The sequence below is a fragment of the Chiloscyllium plagiosum genome, unplaced genomic scaffold (genome assembly GCF_037043375.1).
Source record: "Chiloscyllium plagiosum isolate Xiang-an unplaced genomic scaffold, Cpla_swu_hap1 HiC_scaffold_5, whole genome shotgun sequence".
NCBI classification, from domain to species: domain Eukaryota; kingdom Metazoa; phylum Chordata; class Chondrichthyes; order Orectolobiformes; family Hemiscylliidae; genus Chiloscyllium; species Chiloscyllium plagiosum.
Genome location: NW_028270143.1, coordinates 124,282,983 through 124,307,892, shown reverse-complemented (window position 1 = coordinate 124,307,892; position 24,910 = coordinate 124,282,983). Strand labels below are relative to the sequence as shown.

At 42.4% G+C, this 24,910-nt stretch overlaps 1 protein-coding gene across 2 annotated transcripts in view; it reads left to right on the top strand.

The window, feature by feature from the left end:
• Positions 1-24,910, top strand: part of mindy4 (MINDY lysine 48 deubiquitinase 4) — a 188,263-nt gene that overhangs the window by 34,843 nt on the left and 128,510 nt on the right. The gene's annotated exons all lie outside the window — the stretch shown is intronic.

Genomic DNA, 24,910 nt, shown 5'->3' with positions numbered 1-24,910 from the left:
TATTTTAATAATCCAGTGATCTGGATTGTAATGCAAGATCAAATCCCACTAGTACATTTTACAAACTAGAAGCTTGTTTCAAAAATATGGTATCAGTTTTGTTTTATAGATATTTTTATTAGAAATTTAACATTTTTACAAGTTTACAAAAATAAACAAAACTCTCAAATACAAACATTGATATACAATTAAATCAAATATACAATAGCCAAAATTTAACAAAAGAAAAAATACCGAAAAAAGAAAAAAAAACAAAACTCAACTGTCTACTAATCTAACCTACAACTAACCAGAGTGTATATTTAAGTCTCTTACATGCTCGGAATGTGTTAACATCAAATGTAATAAAACCCGTATTCGTGCGGGATTCCTCTCCTAAGGGGCCCCGGACCAGCCAGGTTTGTAATCTCAATAAAATAAAAGCCCTTGTTAGGATAGCTGAAATATCTGTATTTATGTAATTCAAGAAAGGCTCCCATATTTTATAAAATAATTCGGTCTTTCGGTGCACCATATTTGTAAGGAAGTCAAGGGGAATACATTCCATAATTAGTCTGTGCCAATTTGAAAGTCCAGGGGGGCCCTCAGCCACCCAGTTCACCAAAATATTTTTCTTTGCACAGAAAGAGAGAATAGAAAATAGTCTCTTCCCGTACATGACCAGGGAGGGAAAGTTCGAAAAGCCCAAAAGGAGAGATACAGGGTCCACTTTAATTTCCCTTCCTAAAATTTCTGTCAGGGTACTTGCTACTTTAGTCCAATATCTCCGGATCTTATGACAGGTCCATAGGCAATGTACAAGAGTGCCCACCTCTATTTTACATTTGGGACACATTGGAGATGCTCCTGCCTTAAACTTTGCCAATCGAACCGGTGCTATATGGGCCCTATGAAGTATCTTCAGCTGGATAGCCTGGGTTCTGTTACAGATAGTAATTCTTCTAGCATTTTCCCAAATATCATTCCATGTTTCTATAGAGATTTCTAGTCCCAAATCCTGATCCCATGTTTTAAGCAGATTATCCATATCTCCCGATACTTCATCATGTAGTAAATAATAAATAGTACTGACGGAAGATACCCCCACTGGTCGTAGGACACTACATTCTCTATCTGATTTATAAAGATTATCTAATAACGTAGTCTTCTTCTGTATGTAGTCTCGAATTTGGAAGTATCGAAAGAGGTCTCCATTAGGTAATCTGAATTTCTGACGCAGCTGTTCAAAAGACATCAGGACCCCACCTTTAAATAGGTCCCCTAGACATGAGATACCCCTGGATCTCCAGAGTTTAAAAGTGGCGTCTGTAAACCCCGGTTGGAATCCCCATGCTCCCACTATCTGTGCATAGGGGGATGTTTTATGTGAATTGCCCTCATTTTGCCGCATTATATTCCAAGCCTTAATTGTGTTTAGTATTATAGGGTTTTTACAGTGATCTGTAATGATTTTCCTCTTGTCTGAAAATAAAAGGTTAATAAGTGGGTATTTTACTTGAGAGGCCTCGATGTCCAACCAGATTGATTGTGGATCAGACAAGACCCAATCAGCTATGTGACTTAATAGGGAACTTAACTGATATTTCCTAAAATCTGGGAAGTCCAATCCTCCCCTTGCCTGTGGCATCTGTAGCTTCTTCAGCTTAATGAGGGGCTGTCTATGATTCCAGATAAAGGAACGCAACCAGCCATATAATTTACGTAGTGCCATCCTCGGCAGCATCACCGGAAGCATTCTCATAGGATATAGAAGACGGGGCAGGATGTTCATTTTAATTAGTGCTATTCTACCCAACCAGGAAATTGGAAGGTCTCCCCATCGCTGGAGGTCCTGCCTTATCCTTTCCAGTAAATGCACAAAATTAGCCTTATACAACTGACCAAATACTGGGGTAATAAAAATGCCGAAATATAAGAAGCCCTCCAGGGACCAACGAAAGGGAAAAGGGATCCATCCACTAAGTGGGGTATCATAGCAAGGCCACCTATTGGCATAGCCTCCGATTTTGAGAAATTAATTTTATAGCCTGAGAATGCACTAAATGTATTAATAACTTGGATTAGGCGAGGTACGGACATCAGAGGATGACTGAGGAATAGAAGAACATCATCTGCATAAAGGGTAATTTTATGTTTACCTGTACCAATCCTCGGAGCCGTTATATTAGGATCAGCTCGTATAGCTTCTGCTAGTGGTTCAATTATTAGCGTAAATAACAATGGCGAGAGAGGACATCCCTGACGGCAGCCCCTACCCACACTGAAGCTATCCGAACCTAATCCATTGGTAACCACAACTGCTTTGGGATCACTATACAATGTTGAGACCCATTTGTTAAACACCTGTCCAACGCCAAACCTTTCCAATGTGTAAAACAAATATGACCATTCAACCCTTTTCCGCGTCTAATGAAACTACTACTCCTGGTATCTTTCCCTGATGGCAGGCTTGAATCATATTCAAAATCCTTCTAATATTATTGGATGATCTACGGCCCCTAATAAAGCCCATTTGATCCTCCTTTATACTATGTGGCAGTACCCTTTCTAGTCTCAATGCTAATGTTTTAGAAAGGATTTTAAAATCTACATTTAGCAAGGATATTGGTCTGTATGATGTACAATCTTCTGGGTCCTTTCCTTTTTTAAGGATAAGAGAGATATTTGCTCTTTCAGCGAAGGCGGGAGACAGCCCTGACTATATGCATAGTTATACATGTCCATAAGTGGACCAGCCAATATTTCTGTAAATTCTTTATAGAATTCAGCTTGAAAATCATCTGGGCACGGTGCCTTACCGCTCTGAAGTTGCCTAATTGCATCAAGTATTTCTTGGACTGTTAGAGGAGTATTTAGGACCGATACCTGTTACGGAGTTAGGCCCGGAAAGGTCAATTTTTAAAAAAATGATTGCATCCTCCTAGTCCTTTCTTCACAATCCTGCGATTTATATAACTCAGAATAAAATTCTCTAAAGATCGCATTAATCTTTTTATGATCATGAGTCAAAATATCCGTACTTTCCTTGATAGACGTAATAGTCTGAGGGGCCTTTTTTGTCTTTGCAAGAAATGCTAAGTATCTACCTGGTTTGTCGACATATTCATATAACCTTTGTTTTGCAAATAATATTTCCCTCTTAGCTGTTTGAGTAAGCGTAGTGTTTAGAGCTGTCCTAAGAGCCGTAATCCTTTGCAATTTAATAATAGAAGGTCTATCAGCGTATGCTGTTTCAGTTGCTTTTAAGCGAGCTTCAAGCAGACGCTGTTGTTCTCCCTTCAATTTTTTCTGGGTCGCTGAGTAGGAGATGATCAAACCTCGCGTGTAAGCTTTGATGGTCTCCCACTTCATTGATGGGTTGCTAGCCGTACCTGAATTAATTTCTAAAAATGTTTTAAATTCTTGAGAGAAGTACTTTACAAATTTACTGTCTTTCATTAGGAAGGAGTCCATACGCCAATGCCGAGGGGATGTCCCATTGTTCCTCGCCTTAGTTTCCATATATACAGCAGCGTGGTCGGAAATTGCTATACTACCTATTTTACAGGATGATATGGAATTTAAAAAAATCAACGGGGCAAAAAACATATCAATTCTGGTATGACATTTATGTGGATTGGAGTAAAAAGAAAAATCTCTGCCCTGTGGATGAAGACATCTCCATACATCTACTAATCCTAATTCTTTGTTCAGATCCACCAATTGTCTAGATCTGGGAGATACTCCTGCAGTACTCTTGGGAATCCTATCTATTTCCGGATCCATAATACAATTAAAGTCTCCCCCTATAATTGTATGACGGGCACCAAAAGCCATCAATTTTGAAAAGGCTTCCGTTATAAATTTAAAGGGGTGTGCCGGGGGGCAGTACAAATTTAAAATCCCATATTCCTCTCCATTTATAAGGGCTTTAATCAGAATATATCGTCCAGATTCGTCTTTTATCTGATTTAGGAGTGAAAGGGAAATTCTTCCGAACAAGAATAACAACTCCCCTGCTTTTTGAGCTAAAAGAAGAAAAAAAGGCCTGATCAAATCCACCCTGTCGTAATTTCAAGTGTTCCTTTATCCGACAAGTGTGTCTCCTGTAGGAGAGCCATATCAACTCTTTCTTTCTTAAGATTTGATAATATTTTCTTCCTTTTGACTGACGAATTACTCCCCTTGACATTCCAGGTGCACCACTTAACTGACTGATCAACCATAATCATCCGGGCAAATCCGAGACCCCCCGGGAGGGGAAACCCTATCCAGAACATCCTGAGCATAGAGCATATAAAATTTACAAAAATAAAGGCTCCATATACACTCACAACAGTATAATAAAAAACTATTTTTAAATAATAAAAAAAAATAAAACTTATTTAAGTGGAGATTTTCCCCCTTGTGCCCAGGGGGTGTCACTTCCTTTCCAAAGGTCCATCATATCCTCTCCCAACCAATGCCCCACCCTTGACCCAGGCGCTCCTCAATAAAATGAGGAGAATTCAGATATAGTACAAAGCTAGAGTTAACAGTGAACACCCTACCCCCTTGTGTATAATCCGCCTTGCCCAGGACTTAACTATCCTCATGCTTTTCAAAATTTCCAGCACATCCTCTTCAACATCAACCTGTTTGAGCATATCAGTCTGTTTCGCACTGTCCTCACAAATGACAAGATTCCTCTCACTAGTAAGTAGTGAAGCAAAGTATTCATTAAGGACCTCCCCTACCACCTCCAACTCAGGCACAAGTTCCCTCCACTATCCGGATGTTGGCGATCTGAAGCAAACAGAAATAGAAATTTTTGGAGAAACTCAGTGGGTCTAGCAGTATCTGTGAAGAGCAAACAGAATTATCGTTGAGTCCAGTGTCTTTTCTTCAGCTGTAGAAGCAGTTCAGAAAAAGTGGCATTTGTGCTGATGTTGAGGGGGTCAGTGAGGCAAGGAGAAAGGAGTGTGTGGGCAGGGGGAGATGGAGCCCAGAAAGCGAGAGAGAAAAGGGCAGGCACACAGAGGGATTATTATTAGTAACCCAGAGAAGAAGAAAAAGCACTGAGGTGGTGAAAATGTAGTGGCTGTGCTGAAATCAACCCATTTCATGACAGGACCTGGGGTTCTAGGCCTAGATAATAAGGAAGGAATCTGCAATTGTTGAGTGTTGAAGGCTGTCAGATGCCTAAGCGGAGGATGAGGTGTTGCTCTTTCAGCTTGCATAGAGTCTCGCACTGTTCACTGGAAACTCAGTGGTGTGTTGAAGTGGCAGGCAACTGGAAGCTCAGGGTCATTTTTACAGACAGGCCATAGGTGTTCTGCAACAGGTCAGCCAGTCTGTGTTGCATCTTTTCCATGGGAGGGTGGGGGCTATCAAACATGTCCATCTTATTCCTGAACTGCAGATTTCCTGCCACTGTGGTTGACAGAATCCTGAGCTATATCTGTCTGATTTCCTGCTCTTCTGCCCTCACCCCTGCCTTTCCGTCCCACAACACAGATAGGGTCCCAATTGTCCTCCCTTTCCATCCCATGAGCATTTGAATCCGAAGAATGATAATTCACCATTTCTGCTACCTCCAACAGGATGCCACTATTCCCTTTGGGACACCTTGATCCACCACTCCTCTACTCCGAACACCTCCATACACCCCCACAGCACCTTTTCATGCAATTGCAGAAGGTGCAACACTCACTTATCTACCTCCTCTGTCATCATCTAAGTTCTCCAACACACCGAAGCAGCAATTTACCTGAATTTCATTCATTTGATGTAGTTTCCTTTAACTGGGGAGGGAAACAAGGCTGGTATAGTGGCTCAGTGGTTAGCTGTGCTGACTGACAGTGCCAGGGACCCAGGTTTGATTTCAGACTTGAGCGTATAGTCCCCATTATCATCTATCTAACTTCTCTTGAACAAAAACATAAATTGCTGGAAAAGCTGAGCAGGTCTGTGTGGAGTTTACACATTCTCCCAGTGTCTGTGAGGGTTTCCTCCCATTGTCCAAAAATGTGCAGGTTTGGTAGATTGGCATGGGAAATGCAGGGTAAAGGGTTTGGGCTGGGCCTGAGAGGGATGCTGTTTGGAGGGTCAGTGTGCACTCGATGGGCCAAATGACATGCTTCCTTACAGTAGGGATTCTAGTCTATGATTCTGTTCTAACACAGATGGGGTGACCGTTTTGCGGAACACCATTACCTCTGTAAGAATGACCTGAGCTTCCAATTGCATACCACCTCAATACACCATTGTTTGCATGCCAACATTTCTGAGGTCCAGTAAAACTTGACACAATCTGGAAGGAGAGCAGCTAATCTTCTGTTTGGGTACCTTACAGCCTTCAGGCCTTGACATAGAGTTTAACAATTCCAGAGCAAGCACAACACCTTTCTTGTCCTTTGCCTACAGCTGTCATGAAATGCGTTGCTTTTACCAAGCCAACCATTTTCACCTCCGTATAGTCCCCATTATCATCTATCTAGCTTCTCTTAAACAAAAACATAACTTGCTGGAAAAGCTGAGCAGATCTGGCAGCAACTGTGGAGAAAAATCAGAGTTAACATTTTGGGTCAAGTGACCCTTCCACAGAACTTATCTTCTTCCCTGGCTTACTATCAACAATCGATTTGTCTGTTACCCTTTTCCATCCATCTTACTGGGCTCTACCTCCACCTATCTGCGCACTCCTTTCCTCGCTTCGTCATCAGCATAATTATAACTTTTTCCGAGCTGCTTCTAGTTCTGAAGAAGGGACGCTGGACTCAAAACATTAACTGTTTTTTCTCTCCATAGATGCTGCTAAACTTACTGAATTTCTCCACCGCTTTCTGTTTTTGTTTGAAAATAGTCCTAACCAATCCGGCCTATAGTTCACTAAAGCCTCTTTAGCAAAGGCAGTTGCCTAGTCTGACTTACCTGTAATCTAATAGCAATGTGGTTACTGTTCACTGTTTGAAATTATCCAGAAAACTACTGAATTACATCTGAGTCACTGGTAGATAGGATAGTGAAGCAAGCGTTTGGTATGCTTGCCTTTATTGGTCAGTGCATTGAGTATAGGAGTTGGGAGGTCATATTGCAGCTATACAGGACATTGGTTAGGCCTCTATTGGAATACTGCTTGCAGTTCAGGTCTCCTTGCTACAGGAAGGATGTTGTGAAACTTGAAAGGGTTCAGAAAAGATTGACAAGGGTGTTGCCAGGGTTGGAGGATTTGAGCTATAGGGAGAGGCTGAACAGGCTGGGGCTATTTTCCCTGGAAAGTTGGAGGCCGAGGGATGAGGTTTATAAAATTATGAGGGGCGTGGATAGGATAAATAGACAAGGACTTTTCCCCAGGGTGGGGGAGTCCAAAACTAGAGGGCATGAATTTAAGGTGAGAGGGGAAAGATTTAAAAAGGACCTGAGGGACAACTTTTTCACGCAGTGCTTGGTACATCTATGGAATGAGCTGCCAAAAGATGTGGTGGAGGCTGGTACAATTACAACATTTAAAAGGCATCTGGGTGGGCACATGAATAGGAAGGGTTTGGAGGGATGTGGACCAAATACTGGCAAATGGGACTAGATTAATTTAGGATACCTGGTTAGCATGGATGAGTTGGTCCGAAGGGTCTGTTTCCATGCTGTACATCTCTATGACTGTATGACTATTGGGCTCAAACAGAGTTGTTTCAAAAATAACATTTATAAACAAAATTGGGCATCAAGTCCTGTGAATATTTTAAAAATTTGTTAATGGATGTAAAAAAATCTCAAACTCAATCAAACATATTCAGCCAATTTTGAAAACCACAAGAACTTCCTCTGAAGAAGGGTCATTGGACCTGAAATGTTAACTGATTTCTCTGCACAGGTGCTGCTGGAAATGCTGAGCTTTTGCAGCAATTTCTGTTTCTGTTTCGCCAATTATGCCAATTCTGGCTCTTTAGAAAGAGTAAACTTATTAACCCCTCTCACCTTTGCTCTTTCCCTGTAGCTGTAGAAATTGTTATTCAATTGCATTTCAGGCAGTGCATTGGATCATAATGACTCTGTGATTTTTTTAAAAAGAAAAGCATTTACTCCCCATTCATGGAATGCTTCTTCTTCAACACTGACTACATTATAGCAGTGTTCTGGTAGAGCTTAATTACCTTCTCCTGTATTGTAAGGGAATGTGCATTATAGCAATGTTCTGGTAGAGCTTAATTACCTTCTCCTGTATTGTAAGGGAATGTGCATTATAGCAGTGTTCTGGTAGAGCTTAATTAACCTTCTCCTGTATTGTAAGGGAATGTGAACATTCATCCTTTGCCTTTTAATAGGGTACAGATTTAAGCCACCGTTTGTTCAGAAATTGTATAGCTGACTCAGTTTATTCTGCTGTAAGTTTTATGGTAAAACTGCAGGCTGTGATTCGATTGTGACTGATATCAGTGTTTTTCTTTTTAAATAGTCTCAACAAATAGACACCTAGTCAATATGTTTTTGGACTCAATGCCATTAGGTGCTCTCTCTGATATCCCAGAAACTCCTCACGATATTTGCATGGAATGTAGGGTACAAATGGAAAAATGTCATGCTAAAACTTTCTTTTTGATAGTTTGTCACAAGCTGAAGGTTTGTATTCAATTCTTGGCACCATGCTTCTGTAAGGATGTCAGGTGTTGGTAGAGGTATGTTATGATCCCAACTAATGCTAATAGGAGACAAATGGGATCCCAGAGTGAAACATGGCTTGATAGAATGTTAGTTTTTATGTTTGCAATCTGATTATTCTTGCCGGTGGCTGAATATGTTCAGAGGAAACTGCCAGTGCAATTATGATGCAAAAAGAAAGAGACATAAAAACATACTTACACAAAGAGACAATTTGGAAAGATCTTATCAAAAATAGCAAAACGAAAGATTCCATTCTTTTTAAAGCATTATCGTTTTACAGAAACTGAACCCCAGTTAAGTATCACTTTCTTTGCTCTTTAATTTCTCACTTGAGTGATGAAGCTGCAAACACTTCTTTCAGTAACTCTTTTTACCTTCACCACACGTGATTCTCTCCCTCACTCCCTGATTCACACAGGCACTGGCTAGCTCACTAATATTTCCTTCGAGTTCATTGAGGAAAACTTGGGCCTTTGTCCCTGTGACTTTGACATGGAGACTGCTGAACAGCACATCTGCTAGTGGATTTAGGTTTGCTTGCCGAGCTGGAAGGTCCATTTTCAGACGTTGCGTCACCATACTAGGTAACATCATCAATGAGCCTCTGGATGAAGCACTGGTGGCAAGGCCCACTTTCTATTCATGTGTTTAGATTTCCTTGTGTTGGTGATGTCATTTCCTGTGGTGACTTCATTTCCTGTTCTTTTTCTCGGGGGTGGTAAATGGGATCTAAGTCAATGTGTTTGTTGATAGAGTTTCCGGTTGGAATGTCATGTTTCTAGGAATTCTTGTGTGTGTCTCTGTTTGGCTTGACCTAGGATGGATGTGTTGTCCCAGTCGAAGTGATGTTCTTCCTCATCTGTATGTAAGGCTACTAGTGAGAATGGGTCATGATCTTTTTGTGGTTAGTTGATGTTCATGTATCCTTGTGGCTAGTTTTCTGCCTGTGTGTCCAATGTAGTGTTTGTTACAGTTCTTGCATGGTATTTTGTAAATCATGATCACAATACACTAAAACTGGCCCGAAAATGGGAACCCAGTGCCGTCCAACAGAGCGCCACCCGCTAACAAATGACATCACCAATACAGGAAATGACACCACCAACACAGGAAATGACTTCACCAACCCAAGGAAACCTAAAAATATAAATAGAAAGCGGGATATAACACGAGCACTTCTCTGGAGGCTCACTGATGATGTTACCTAGTTTGGTGACGAAACACCTGAAAACGAACCTTCCAGCTCAGCGAGCAAACCTACATCCAGAACCTCAATCTGAGCTACAAATCTTCTCAAAACTCGCTAACCTCTACTAGTCTGGAACTTTTCTTATGAACATGCTTCTACCCTTTCTTGGGGTTGTAAAAATTCAACTTTGTAAACTCATCAGGAATTATCACAGCAAGTAATTTGTATAGTAATTTAGCTTAAGGCATGTGATATCTTGGAAATGCTGATTTGACCTTTTTTTTAAGAAAAATAAGCCACTTTAGCAAAACTTAAAAAGTCATTTACCTCTATTTCAGAACCCAAGTTGCCATACAATAAAAAAAAGATAAACTTTCATCACAGTGCATAGGAGATTCACAAGAATTATTGCAGAGGTGAAGGAATTCAGTTATCTCAATAAAGTTGAGGAGCATGGCTCGTACTCCTTGGAAAGGGGAATGTTGAGGGGACGCTTAATGGAATTACTTGAAAAAAGCCATATGACAAAAAATATTTATAAAGCACCCTTGTGATGAAAGTCTCCAAAATGCTTCACAGGAACAATATAAAACCAAGTATGACACCAAGCCAAGCAGGGAGGAAGTGATAAGGTAAGGGAATCGTGGTTTATTACAGAAATTGCATCTCTTGTTAATCAGAAGAAGGAGGCTCACGTGTTGCTGAGACAAGATGGTTTAGATGAGGCAACGGAGAGATACAGATCAGCTAGGAAGGATTTAAAGAGAGTGTTAAGAAGGGCAAAGAGAGGACATGAGCAATCTTTAGCAAATAGAATAAAGGAGAACCCTATAGGTATGTGAGGAATAAAAGGATGACTAGAGTAGGAATAGGGCCAGTCAAAGACAGAAGTGGGAAGTTGAGTGTGGATCCTTTGGAGATCGGAGAGGTGCTAAACGAACACTTATCATCGGTTTTCACTCAGGAAAAGGAGAATATTGGAGAGGAGAAGAATGAGATACGAGATATTAGACTAGAAAGGATCGAGGTTAGTTACAAAGAGGTGTTATCAATTCTAGAAGGAGTGAAAGAGACAAGTCCCCTGGCAGGATGGGATTTATCCGAGGATTCTCTGGGATGCTAGGGAGGAGATGGCGGAGCCTTTGGCTTTGATCTTTGATTCGTCATTGTCTACAGGTTTAGTACCAGAGGACTGGAGGATTGCAAATGTGCCCTTGTTCAAGAAGGGCAATAGAGATGACCCAGGTAATTATAGACCTGTGAGTCTTACTTCTGTTGTAGGAAAGGTTTTGGAAAGGATTACAAGAGATAAGATTTATAATCATCTAGCAAGCAACAATTTGATTTCAGATAGTCAACATGGTTTTGTCAAGGCCAGGTTGTGTTTCACAAACCTCATTTGAGTTTTTTGAGAAGGTGACCAAGCATGTAGATGAGGGTAGGGCAGTTGACGTCGTATACATGGACTTCAGTAAAGCGTTTGATAAGGTTCCACATGGTAGGCTGTTGGAGAAACTGCAGGGGCATGGGATTGAGGGTGATTTAGCAGTTTGGTTTAGAAACTGGCTTTCTGAATGAAGGCAGTGAGTGGTGGTTGATGGAAAATATTCAGTCTGGAGTCCAGTTACTAGTGGTGCGCTGCAAGGATCTGTTTTGGGACCACTGCTGTTTGTAATTTTTATAAATGACTTAGACACAGGCATAGGTGGATGGCTTAGTAAATTTGCAGATGACACTGAAGTCGGTGGAGTAGTGGACAGTTTGGAAGAATGTTGCAGGGGGACTTGGATAAACTGCAGAATTGGGCTGAGAGGTGGCAAATGGCAGTTCAATGCAGCTAAATGTGAGATGATGCACTTTGGGAAAAATTACAGGAAGGTAGAATACTGGGTCAGTGGAAAGATTGTTGGTAGTGTGGATGTGCAGAGAGATCTTGGAGTCCGTGTGCATAGATCCCTGAAAGTTGTCACCCAGGTTGATAGTGCTGTTAAGAAGGCATACAGTGTGTTAGGTTTCATTGGTAGAGGGATTGAGTTCCGGAGCCACAATATCATGCTACAACTATACAAAACACTAGTGTGGCCACACTTGGAATATTGTGTACGTTCTGGTCCCCATATTTCAGGAAGGATGTGGAAGCATTGGAAAAGGTGCAGAGGAGATTTACCAGGATGTTGCCTGGTCTGGAGGGAAGGTCTTATGAGGAAAGGCTGAGAGACTTGGGTCTATTCTCATTGAAAAGAAGGCTAAGAGGGGATTTGATAGAGACATACAAGATGATCAGAGGATTAGACAGGGTAGACAGTGAGAGCCTTTTTCCTAGGATGATGATGTCAGCTTGTACGAGGGGGCATAACTACAAATTGAGGGTTGATAGATTTAAGACAGATGTCAGAGGCAGGTTCTTTACTCAGAGTGGTAAGGGTGTGGAATGCCCTACCTGCTAATGTAGTCAACTCAGCCACATTAGGGAGATTTAAACAATCCTTAGATAAGCACATGGATGATTTTGGGATAGTGTAGGGGGACGAGCTGAGAATACTTCACAAGTTGGCGGAATATTGAGGGCCGAAGGGTCTCTTCTGCACTGTATTGTTCTATGTTCTATTAGGATTGTGTAAGGTGATCAAAGGCATGGTCAAAGAGGGGTTTCTTTGGTTCCTTTGACAATCAGCTTGGTTTTGTCCTCTGACCTATGGCTGTGCAACCACTTGAAACTGCTTCTCCTTATTTGCACTGTCATGATGTTGAACAACTAACTTGCAATTTTTATCAGTTCTAAGGAGAAAGTCCCACCTCTTCCAATATTCTAATGGACCTGAAGCCCCTCATTCCAGCTACTGATTTGGTAAACCACCTCTGCACTCTCTCTCGTGCTCTCTCCCAGGTTTTAACGTCCTTTAAAATGTAATCCCAGAAATTGAGCCCACTACCCCAGCTGAGCTCTAACCAGTTTATAAGTGTGCTATCATTCAACAATTTTGTGTGTGTGTAAAATCTGGATCTTTTGAAAGTACGCATAAGGAACAATGTTAACATGAGGAAAATACATTAATGTAAGTGTACCAGAATCAGAACACATTTGCTTATGAATTGTTTTTGTAAAGGAATTGCTGCATTTTCCTCTGAATTTAATGATACTCCAGGGATCAAAGCATGATTCAGTTCTCTATCTTTGTCCCACACCACACCACACCTCATTAAATTGGTCATGTGCCAGAAGTGCACAACACCACTACGCTCATTATAAATTTTAGATTGCTTTAAATAATGATCTACGATGGAGCCTTTGCCGTGCCTTTGGTATTTCTAACTTGCCTGAAACTCGCACTTTGAAATTACAGTGTGTGTGAAAGACTTGCATGTTTGTAGGAAATGTTACTCCACTTTATTTCAGTCATAGTATCCCACGTAATTTAACCTCCCACTAACATATTCCATCCTTCCCTTGCTACTCCATGTGGCTAGCTCCCTTTTATAAGATTGCAAGGTCTTTTTTGCTTCTTGGGAGAGTAAAATCCTGAAAAAGCCTTAGAACGCTTCACTATGAAAAAGTTATAAGATGCCTCAATGATTTTTGTGCATAAGGGAAACTGGATTTATGTTTCCCACAGTGCTTAATTCTTCAAGTAGGAGTGTTGGAAGTGGATGGGAATATGTTGTCAGTTGTTAAAACAACACTGTTCCAAAAAATGTTTTTTTCAAATTAAGTCTAGGTTAAAATCTATAGCCCACAGTTAAAAAAATAAAAAGTGGAAACTGAAGTGATTGTTGGGAAATGCCAAATTCAGATTTTTAAGGAATAATTAGTTCTATCAAGATGATGATCCTGGGCTACAAAAGGACCTTTTTCCACTTGGCAGAATCGAAACGTTTTGAAATTTTTGGTAAAATGTTTTGGTAAATCCAAGTTGGGACCTGGGAGTCCCTGTAAGTTGTGCTTTTTGAAGAGTGCAAGTAGAACCGATTGTAGGTTGTCCAATGTAAACTGTGCATTTACATGTAACCCTCACATCCAGAAGCATCTCTCTTGCTGGACTGTAACACTGGCTCCAGCCTGTAGGCAGCCAGGATCAGACCCTTGTTATTTGCTGGTGGGGAATAAAACTACCTCTGTCTGTAAAGATGATACTGGTTTTGACAGTGAGTTACCTGTTTTATCTCATCTCCTTCCAAGCACCCACCAATACACTCTTAGAGGGGACAGCTAGCCTCTTCACTGCTGCCTTACTCTGCTTTGTTTTTACTTTACCAATATTGAAACATAGTTTACAATAAAGAATCTTTGCAGCCTGCTATTCACAATAAATGATAATGTTTTCAAACTGTTTTGCTACTTTTTCAAGGGGTAAATGATTCCTTTGTCTGGCCTGAGCCTGTCATTACGAATGATCTCCAATATTTCTGAACTGGACGTTGTGACTGGTGCAGTCAATGAAAACAATATTCAATCATGCAAAAAAAAGTATTCTGACCGAAGTTATTACATTTTGTGAAGAAGCAGGCCTTCCTCAATACTTAGCATAAAGAATTGAGTCTATTTGACTTGTTTAGAAACATACTGCCGATAGAGCTTTGTATGGCTTGAACATATTGTGGACATTGAATTAATGTAGAGCTGAAAAACTTTCAGGGCTCATTTGGTAGTATTTTTGTTTCTTGAGTCAGGAAGGTAGAGACTCGAGTCCTACTTTAGACGTTGTAGATTTCGATCCAGGCTAACCTTGCAGTGTAGATTAGATTAGATCAGATTACTTACAGTGTGGAAACAGGCCCTTCGGCCCAACAAGTCCACACCGCCCCGCCGAAGCGCAACCCACCCATACCCCCTACATTTACCCTTTACCTAACACTACGGGCAATTTAGCATGGCCAATTCACCTGACCTGCACATCTTTGGACTGTGAGAGGAAACCGGAGCACCCGGAGGAAACCCACGCAGACACGGGGAGAACGTGCAAACTCCACACAGTCAGTTGCCTGAGGCGGGAATTGAACCCGGGTCTCTGGAGCTGTGAGGCAGCAGTGCTAACCACTGTGCCACTGTGCCGCCCAGTGTACTCGCGTGAAAGCTGCAATGTCAGAAGTGTCATCTTCTTGAAGAGATGAAAAACCAACTCTCCACCTAGCTGTCTTGTTAAAGATCCCATGATAATCTTCTGAAGAAGGTGGAGGTAGTTCCTGTTGGGAGTCATCGAGTCATAGTCATACAGCACAGAAACAAACCCTTTGGTTCAATTCGTCTCTGCTGACCACGCATCCCAATCTGACCTAGTCCCATTTACCAGCATTTGGCCTATATTGCTGTAAACGCTTCCTATTCATATACCTGTCCAGATACCTTTTTAAATGTTGTAACTCTACCTGTCTCCACCACTTCCTCTGACAGCTTGTTCTATACACGCACAATCCTGTGTGTAAAAAAGGTTACCCATCAAGTCCCTTTATTAAATTTTTCCCCTCCCTCCTTAAATCTAGTTTTAGACTCCCCTACCTTGGACAAATGACCTTAGCTATTCACCCTATCCGTGCCACTCATGGTTTTTTTTATCCCAAGCTGTACTTAACTCTTGACCAATGTCTTATTATTTCCAGTGAAAACACACCCACCCTATCCAGTCTCTCATAACTGAGGCTGTTCATATCCGGCAACATCCTGGTGAATCTCCTCTGCATCCCCTTGAGTGCCATCAAATTCTTCTGATAGTGTGGCGACCGGAACTGCTCACAGTATTCCACCTGTGACCTAACCAAGACTCGATAAAGTTATAGTAAGACTTCCTTGCCCTTATGTGCTACGGCTTGGCCAATGAAGAAAAACATCTTATATGCCTTCTTCACCACCCTGTGTATCTGTGCAGACACCTTCAGGGATCTAAGGACTTGTACATAAAGATCCCTTTTCTCAGTACGCCCTGAGGACCTACCATTCATCATGTGTATCCTTTCTTTATTAGATCTCCCAAAGTGCATCATGTCCCACTCATCAGGATGAAATTCCATCTGCCATTGCTGTGCCTAATTTACCAGCTGATCAATTAGACTGCAGCCTGAGACCATCTTTCTCACTATCAACAACACCAATTCCATGTCATCCGCAAACTTGTGAATGATACATAGAGTCATAGAGATATACAGAACGGAAACAGACCCTTTGGTCCAACTCGTTCATGCTGACTAGATATCCCAAACCAATCTAGTCCCACCTGCTAGCACCTGGCCCATATCCCTCCAAATCCTTCCTATTCATATACCCATCCAAATGCCTCTTAAATGTCGCAATTGTACCAGCCTCCACCACTTCCTCTGGCAGCTCATTCCATACACGTACCACCCTCTGTGTGAAAAAGTTGCCCCTTAGGTCTCTTTTATATCTTTCCCCTCTCACCCTTAACCTATGACCTCTAGTTCTGGACTCCCCCACCCCAATGAAAAGACTTTATCCTATCCATGCCTCTCATGATTTTGTAAACCTCTATAAGGTCACCCCTCAGCCTTCCCACGCTCCAGGGAAAATAGCCCGAGCCTATTCAGCCTCTCCCTGTAGTTCAAATCCTCCAAACCTGGCAACATCCTTGTAAATCTTTTCTGAACCCTTTCATGTTTCACAAAATTCTTCCGATAGGAAGGAGACCAGAATTGCAGGCAATATTCCAACAGTGGCCTAACCAATGTCCTGTACAGCTGCAACATGACCTCTCAACTCCTGTACTCAATACTCTGACCAATAAAGGAAAGCATACCAAACGCCGCCTTCACTATCCTACCTACCTGCGAGTCCACTTTCAAGGAGCTATGAATCTGCACTCCAAGGTCTCTTTGTTCAGCAACACTCCCTAGGATCTTACCATTAAGTGTATAAGTCCTACTAAGATTTGCTTTCCCAAAATGTAGCACCTTGCATTTATCTGAATTAAACTCCATCTGCCACTCCTCAGCCCATTGTCCCGTCTGATCAAGATCCCATTGTAATCTGAGGTAATCCTCTTCGCTTTCCACTACACCTCCAATTTTGCCGTTATCTGCAAAATTACTAATTATACCTCTTATGCTCACATCCAAATCATTTATATAAATGACAACAAGTAGAGGACCCAGCACTGATCCTTGTGGCATTCCACTGATACAGGCCTCCAATCTGAAAAACAACCCTCTACCACCACCCTCTGTCTTCTATCTGTGAACCTGTTCTGTATCCAAATAGCTAGTTCTCCCTGTATTCCTTGAGATCTAACCTTGCTAATCAGTCTCCCATGGAGAACATTGTCGAACACCTTACTGAAGTCCATATAGATCACGTTCACTGCTCTGCCCTCATTATTCCTCTTTGTTACTTCTTCAAAAAACCCAATCAAGTTTGTGAGACATGATTTCCCACGCAGAAAGACTATAAGACCATAAGACCATAAGACATAGGAGTGGAAGTAAGGCCATTCAGCCCATCAAGTCCACTCCGCCATTCAATCATGGCTGATGCGCATTTCAGCTCCACTTACCAGCGTTCTCCCCGTAGCCCTTAATTCCTCGAGACAACAAGAATCTATCAATCTCGGCCTTGAAGACATTTAGCGTCCCGGCTTCCACTGCACTCCGTGGCAATGAATTCCACAGGCCCACCACTCTCTGGCTGAAGAAATGCCTCCGCATTTCTGTTCTGAAATGACCCCCTCTAATTCTAAGGCTGTGTCCACGGGTCCTAGTCTCCTCGTTTAACTGAAACAATTTCCTAGCATCCACCTTTTCCAAGCCATGTATTATTTTGTACGTCTCTATTAAGTCTCCCCTTAATCTTCTAAACTCCAACGAATACAATCCCAGTATCCTCAGCCGTTCCTCATATGTTAGACCTGTCATTCCAGGGATCATCCGTGTGAATCTCCGCTGGACACGTTCCAGTGCCAGTATGTCCTTCCTGAGGTGTGGGGACCAAAACTGGACACAGTACTCCAAATGGGGCCTAACCAGAGCTTTATAAAGTCTTAGTAGTACATCTCTGCTTTTATATTCCAACCCTCTTGAGATAAGAGACAACATTGCATTCGCTTTCTTAATCACGGACTCAACCTGCATGTTTACCTTTAGAGAATCCTGGACTAGCACTCCCAGATCCCTTTGTGCTTTGGCTTTATTAATTTTCTCACCATTTAGAAAGTAGTCTATGCTTTTATTCTTTTTGCCAAAGTGCAAGACCTCGCACTTGCTCACGTTAAATTCCATCAGCCATTTCCTGGACCACTCTCCCAACCTGTCAAGATCCTTCTGCAGCCTCCCCACTTCCTCAGTACTACCTGCCTGTCCACCTAACTTCGTATCATCGGCAAACTTCGCTAGAATGCCCCCGGTTCCCTCATCCAAATCGTTAATATATAATGCGAACAGCTGTGGCCCCAGCACCGAACCCTGCGGGACACCGCTCGTCACCGGCTGCCATTCTGAAAAAGAACCTTTTATCCCAACTCTCTGCCTTCTGTTAGACAGCCAATCCTCAATCCATCCCAGCAGCTCACCTCGAACACCATGGGCCCTCACCTTGCTCAGCAGCCTCCCGTGTGGCACCTTATCAAAGGCCTTTTGAAAGTCTAGATAGACCACATCCACTGGGTTTCCCTGGTCTAACCTACTTGTTACCTCTTCAAAAAATTCCAACAGGTTTGTCAGGCATGACCTCCATTTACTAAATCCATGTTGACTTGTTCTAATCGGACTCTGCTCTTCCAAGAATTTAGAAACCTCATCCTTAATGATGGATTCTAGAATTTTACCAACAACCGAGGTTAAGCTGATTGGCCTATAATTTTCCATCTTTTGCCTTGATCCTTTCTTGAACAAGGGGGTTACAACAGCCATCTTCCAATCATCCGGGACCTTTCCTGACTCCAGTGACTCTTGAAAGATCTCAACCAATGCCTCTGCTATTTCCTCAGCCACCTCTCTCAGAACTCTAGGGTGTATCCCATCGGGGCCAGGAGATTTATCAATTTTAAGACTTTTTAACTTTTCTAGCACTATCTCTTTCGTAATGGCAACCATACTCAACTCAGCCCCGTGACACCCTTTAATTTTTGGGATATTACTCATGTCTTCCACTGTGAAGACTGACGCAAAGTACTTGTTAAGTTCTCCTGCTATTTCCTTATCTCCCATCACTAGGCTTCCTGCATCAGTTTGAAGTGGCCCAATGTCTACTTTTGCCTGTCGTTTGTTTCTTATGTACTGAAAGAAACTTTTACTATTATTTCTAATATTACTGGCTAGCCTACCTTCATATTTGATCCTCTCCTTTCTTATTATACTCTTTGTTATCCTCTGTTTGCTTTTGTATCCTTCCCAATCTTCTGATTTCCCACTGTTCTTAGCCACTTTATAGGATCTCTCTTTTTCTTTAATACATTTCCTGACTTCCTTTGTCAGCCAAGGTTGTCTAATCCCTCCCCGGTTAATCTTTCTTTTCTTGGGAATGAACCTCTGTACAGTGTCCTCAATTATACCTACAAACTCCTGCCATTTTTGCTCTACTGTCTTCCCGGTTAGCCTCTGCTTCCAGTCTATTTTAGTCAGTTCCTCTCTCATGCCCTCATAATTACCTTTATTCAACTGTAACACCATTACATCCGATTTTGCCTTCTCCCTTTCAAACTCCAGACTGAACTCTATCATACTATGGTCGCTACTTCCTAAGGGTTCCCTTACTTTAAGATCTTTTATAGAGTCTGGTTCATTGCAAAGCACTCGGTCCAGAATAGCCTGCTCTCTTGTGGGCTCCATGACAAGCTGTTCCAAAAAGCCATCCTGTAAGCATTCCATGAATTCCCTTTCTTTAGATCCACTAACAAAATTATTTACCCAGTCCACCTGCATATTGAAGTCTCCCATGATCAATGTAACCTTGCCTTTCTGACATGCCTTCTCTATTTCCCGGTACATGTTGCATCCCTGGTCCTGACCACTGTTAGGAGGTCTATACACAACTCCAATTATGTTTTTTTTGCCTTTGTGGTTCCTCAATTCCACCCACACAGACTCCACATCATCCGACGCTATGTCATTCAATACCATAGATTTAATTTTGTTCTTAACTAACAAGGCAACCCCACCCCCTCTGCCCACCTCCCTGTCTTTTCGATAAGTTGAAAAACCATGGAGGTTTAACTGCCAGTCCTGACCCCCCTGTAACCAAGTCTCTGTGATGCCTACTACATCATAATCATTCACTATTATCTGTGCCATTAGTTCATCGGCTTTGTTATGTATGCTACGAGCATTCAGGTAAAGTGCCTTAATGCTAACTTCCTTATCATTAGAGATGTTGGAAGTCATATGTCCTAAGTTATCCTTGCTTTTTACTGCATTCTCAGTCTGCCTCAATTTTAAATCCGCCTGGAAACATTCTATCCTGCTGCTTATCTTGCCATTTACCTCCATACTCCCTGTCGCTTTCACTTTCCCTTCCCCCCAACTCAGAAGTTTAAAGTCCTACTGACCACCCTATTTATCCTCTTCGCTAGAACATTGGTACCTGATCGGTTCAGGTGGAGACCGTCCCAACGGTACAGATCCCCCCTGTTCCAAAACTGATGCCAATGCCCCATGAAGTGGAATCCCTCTTTCCCACACCAATCCCTTAGCCACGTGTTTACTTGCCTAATTTTCTTGTCCCTATGCCAATTGGCACGTGGCTCGGGCAGTAATCCGGAGATTATGACCCTTGAGGACCTGTGCTTCAATTTCCTGCCTAGTGCTTCATAATGCCCAAACAGGTCCTCCACCCTAGTCTTGCCTATGTTGTTGGTACCAACGTGGACCACAACAACTGGATCCTCCCCCTCCCGCTCCAATGTCCTTTCAAGACGGTCGGAGATGTCTCGCACCCTGGCACATCTATCCCTAATCAGTCCTTGCCTTTCCAAATACATGCACATCCTGTCCCTCAGGATTCCCTCCAACAACTTGACTACCATTGACATCAGGCTCACTGGTCTATAGTTCCCTGGCTTGTCCTTACCGCCCTTCTTAAAACAGTGGTACCACATTAGCCAACCTCTTGTCTTCTGGCACCTCATTTGTGACTATCGATGATACAAATATCTCAGCAAGGGGCCCAGCAATCACTTCTCTAGCTTTCCAGAGGGTTCTGGGATACATCTGATCGGTTCTGGGGAATTATCTGCTTTTATGTGTTTCAAGACATCTAGCACTTCCTTCTCTCTAATATGTCTGATTGAGAGGGGGATGACCAGAAGGCACTCATAGAGCATAGAACAATACAGCACAGAATAGGCCCTCTGGCTCTGGATGTAGTCCCGGCCTGTGAATTAATCTAAGCTTATCCATTATTTGCATTACTCCTGCATTACTTGACCATGCTTTCTGGCCTTCTTGGTGGTCACCCAACACGTCTCTGACTATGTCGCCTTTATGGCGCGACCATCTTGCTAAATTGCTATCCACTATGTTCTCAGCGTCATTGAAGCTCCATGTGGCTAATAAGCGGAAAGTGATGTCCTAGTGGTATCATCACTGGGCTGGTAGTCCAGAGATGCAGATAATGTTTTGGTGATCTGGATTCAATTTCAAATACCTTCTGCATTCCCATCCAAATTGTTAATGTTATTAACACATGACATGGGCCCCAAACACTGAATCCTGTGGTGCACCACTGGTCACAAAACCAAAGCCTCTTCAACACTCTTTGTCTCCTGTTTGCAAGCAAATTTTGGATGCAGTTAGACAAGTTGCTGTAGATCCTATGGCTCTTATCTTTTGGCCCAGCCTTCCACGTGGGACCTTGTCAAAGGCCTTCCTGAAGTCCATGTAAAGCACATGAATAGCACCACCCTCAATACATTTAGTTACCTTATCAAAAAGCTCAAAATTATTCAGATAGGTTCTGCCTCTAATAAATCAATGCTGACTATCCTTGATCAATCTCTGCCTTTCCAAATGTAGATTAGTGCAATCCTTCGGAATTTTTAAAAATAATTTCCCAATCACCTATGGTCTGAAATAACCTGGTCTATTCCTGCAGGCCTCCTTGAACAAAGGAACCACATTTAGCTATCCTACAGTCATCTGTCCAACTCCTGTAATCCTTTCACATTAAAGTGATCCCAGATAATGTTCGGAAATATTATTTTTAAAGCCCTCCCTCCTACACCAACTCTTCAGCCATCTGACCTATCCCCATATTCCTATACTATGCACGTGGCACTGGAGGTTACTCTCAAATTTTACTACCTAATTCCCTAATCCTGCTGCTGTCCACTATCACTAAATTCCTCCCAGTCTTTGTCCTCCCTGTCTTTGTCCTCCGCTATTGAGCAGCAGAGCCAACTGTAATGTCACAAACTTGGCTACTGCCGCATTGCCCTGAGAGAACCCCCTGCCGATAACAGTATCAAACACAGAGTGTCTGTTTGAGAGGGGCTGACCAGCAGGGACTCCTGCATTACTTGACCATGCTTTCTAGCCTTCTCAGTAGTTACCCAACACGTCTCTGCCTATGTAGCCCTTATGGCGTGACCAGCTTGCTAAATTGCTATCCACTATGTTCTAAGCTCTATTGGGAGTTCATCTGCAGCTCCAGCTGCTCCATGTGGCTAATAAGAGGAAAGTTAGTCCCGAGATGTTCTGGTGATCTACATTCAAATTCTGTCACAGCAGATGGTGGAGTTTGAATTCAATTTTTAAAAAAACCCTGAAATTAAGAGTCTAATGATGTATCTGTGTAGCAGTTTTCTGCTATTTATGCATGAAGATATGCATATCCCTCTGCACCAAAGCACTGAAGTTCTCATCATTAAAAAAATGTTGCCTTTCTATTCTCCAACCAAAATGAGTCACCTCATGCTTATTTGCGTTAAATTTTGCATGCCATAATTTGGCCTCTTGTTTTGTCAGATGGAGAGGGACTTTGCATACTGTGAGAGAGATTATGGGTTCGGGTGGTGGGTGGGGTGCAATCTTTGGGAGTTTATATTGTTCATGGACTGCAGACGGGCCTTGGAGAAGCTGCAGGTCAGTTAGAGTTGGTTGGCAATGGCGAATGCCCTCCTCCTGGTTCATAAACATTGCTGAAAAGATGGCTTGTATGCTGAATTACCTGTTCTTGCCTCCCTTCAGCCGTCAAAATTCTTGATACAAAGTCTGGCCTGCAACCAATAACTTTATCATTCTATTTAAATCTGATGCATAAAACTTGCCTCTTCAGGTTGTTTTTCTTTCCCAGTCTCTATTAAACTGTTCATGAGCATATTGGTGGTTCATTAATTCACCTTTAAGACGTGCTATAATTTTAATCTACCTCCACATGTCATTCTCTTAGAATCATAGAGTCCGTACAGTGTGGAAACAGGCCATTTGGCCCAACAGTGACCCTCTGAAGAGCATCCCACCTTATCCCTGCAACCCTGCACCCTCCCATGGCTAACCCACCCAACCTACGTATCTCTGCACACTATGGGTAATTTATCATGGCCAAACCACCCCTAACCTGCACATCTTTGGGTGGGAGGAAACCGGAGCACTCTGAGGAAACCCATGCAGACACAGGGAGAATGTACAAACTCCACACAGAAAGTCACCCGATGCTGGAATTAAACCTGCGTCTCTGGCACTGTGAGGCTGCATTGCTAAGTACTGTCACCACGCTGCCTCTTTGCTGAGGCGGGTTAAGATTTGCCCCTTAGAATTTGAGCTCTTATCAGGGCTTTTATATATGTATGGGAGAGCAGACCCGATAAAGCAGTGATTGTGGTAATTTCTCTATTCCAATGAATATTTTTTACACTGACCTTGCTCAGTAAAACCTGCCGTTAGCAATCAGTATGCAATAGACGGACCAACTGTGGCACAAACATTAAAAGCACACAATGCAAGAAATACTGTTGCACTAGATTGCTCCCTAATCAGGAGCTATTCATCAAGTTGAAAACCATGAATTTGTGAAACTATTTGGTTTCCACTGCTGATTTTTACACTGTGGCAGCTTAGCACAATTTGTTTCACTGCAATAGTTCAAAATGTTGACAATGTTTGTTCCTCTCGCTCGCTCACTCGCTCTCCAGATCCTGCCAGACCTGCTGAGTTTCTCCAGCATTTTGTTATTTTCATTCTCCAGATCTGCAGTATTTTCTTTGTATTTTGGGCGGCACGGTGGCACAGTGGTTAGCACTGCTGCCTCACAGCGTTAGAGACCTGGGTTCAACTCCCGACTCAGGCAACTGTCTGTGTGGAGTATGCACATTCTCCCCGTGTCTGCGTGGGTTTCCTCCGGGTGCTCCGGTTTCCTCCCACAGACCAAAGATGTGCAGGTTAGGTGAATTGGCCATGCTAAAATTGCCCGTAGTGTTAGGTAAAGGGGTAAATATAGGGGAATGGGTGGGTTGCGCTTCGGCGGGTCGGTGTGGACTTGTTGGGCCGAAGGGCCTGTTTCCACACTGTAAGTAATCTAATCTAATCTAATCTAATCAGATAAATATCTAAGTGCTGCATTCTTGGTGAATAGCAACTGGTAAAGGAGCAGGTGGTGGCTACCTGAATGAAATAACAGCCATGCTTCCCACATTGTTACATCTTCAGTGTTGCAACAAACCCACATCTATTCACTAGACCATTGAAATGAATGGGAGAGAGTGGGTCAGCTGGTGCAAGTTGTTCTGCTATAACACTCGTTTCATTAATGCAAATTCACTGTAATACGACTGATGAATGGGGCACTGTTTCTAAAGCATGAACTTTTAAAACGTGTTTTGGTTATAGCGCATTTCTGGCCCGATTAGTTTAAATGGTGCTGCTGTATGAGAACGGAACTGCTGTGTTATAGCAGAACCAACTGTATTATGTATTGTATGGTTGAGCCATACAGGCCATGGAATTACCAGGTTTGTTCCCTGTCTGTGCTGAGTTACATGATCTCAGCTGATGTGGTTGCAGTTTATTTTGTTGCTTCTGGGATATGGAGGGGTAAATCCACCAGTGATTTGCATTTTGGAGCCTTGACATGTTGATAATGCTTGTGTGAACACTTTGTGTGTATTATGTCTGATTGTGATGGTCCTTAAAAGTCAACAGCCTGCTGACATTCCCTTCACTACTCAGAATAGC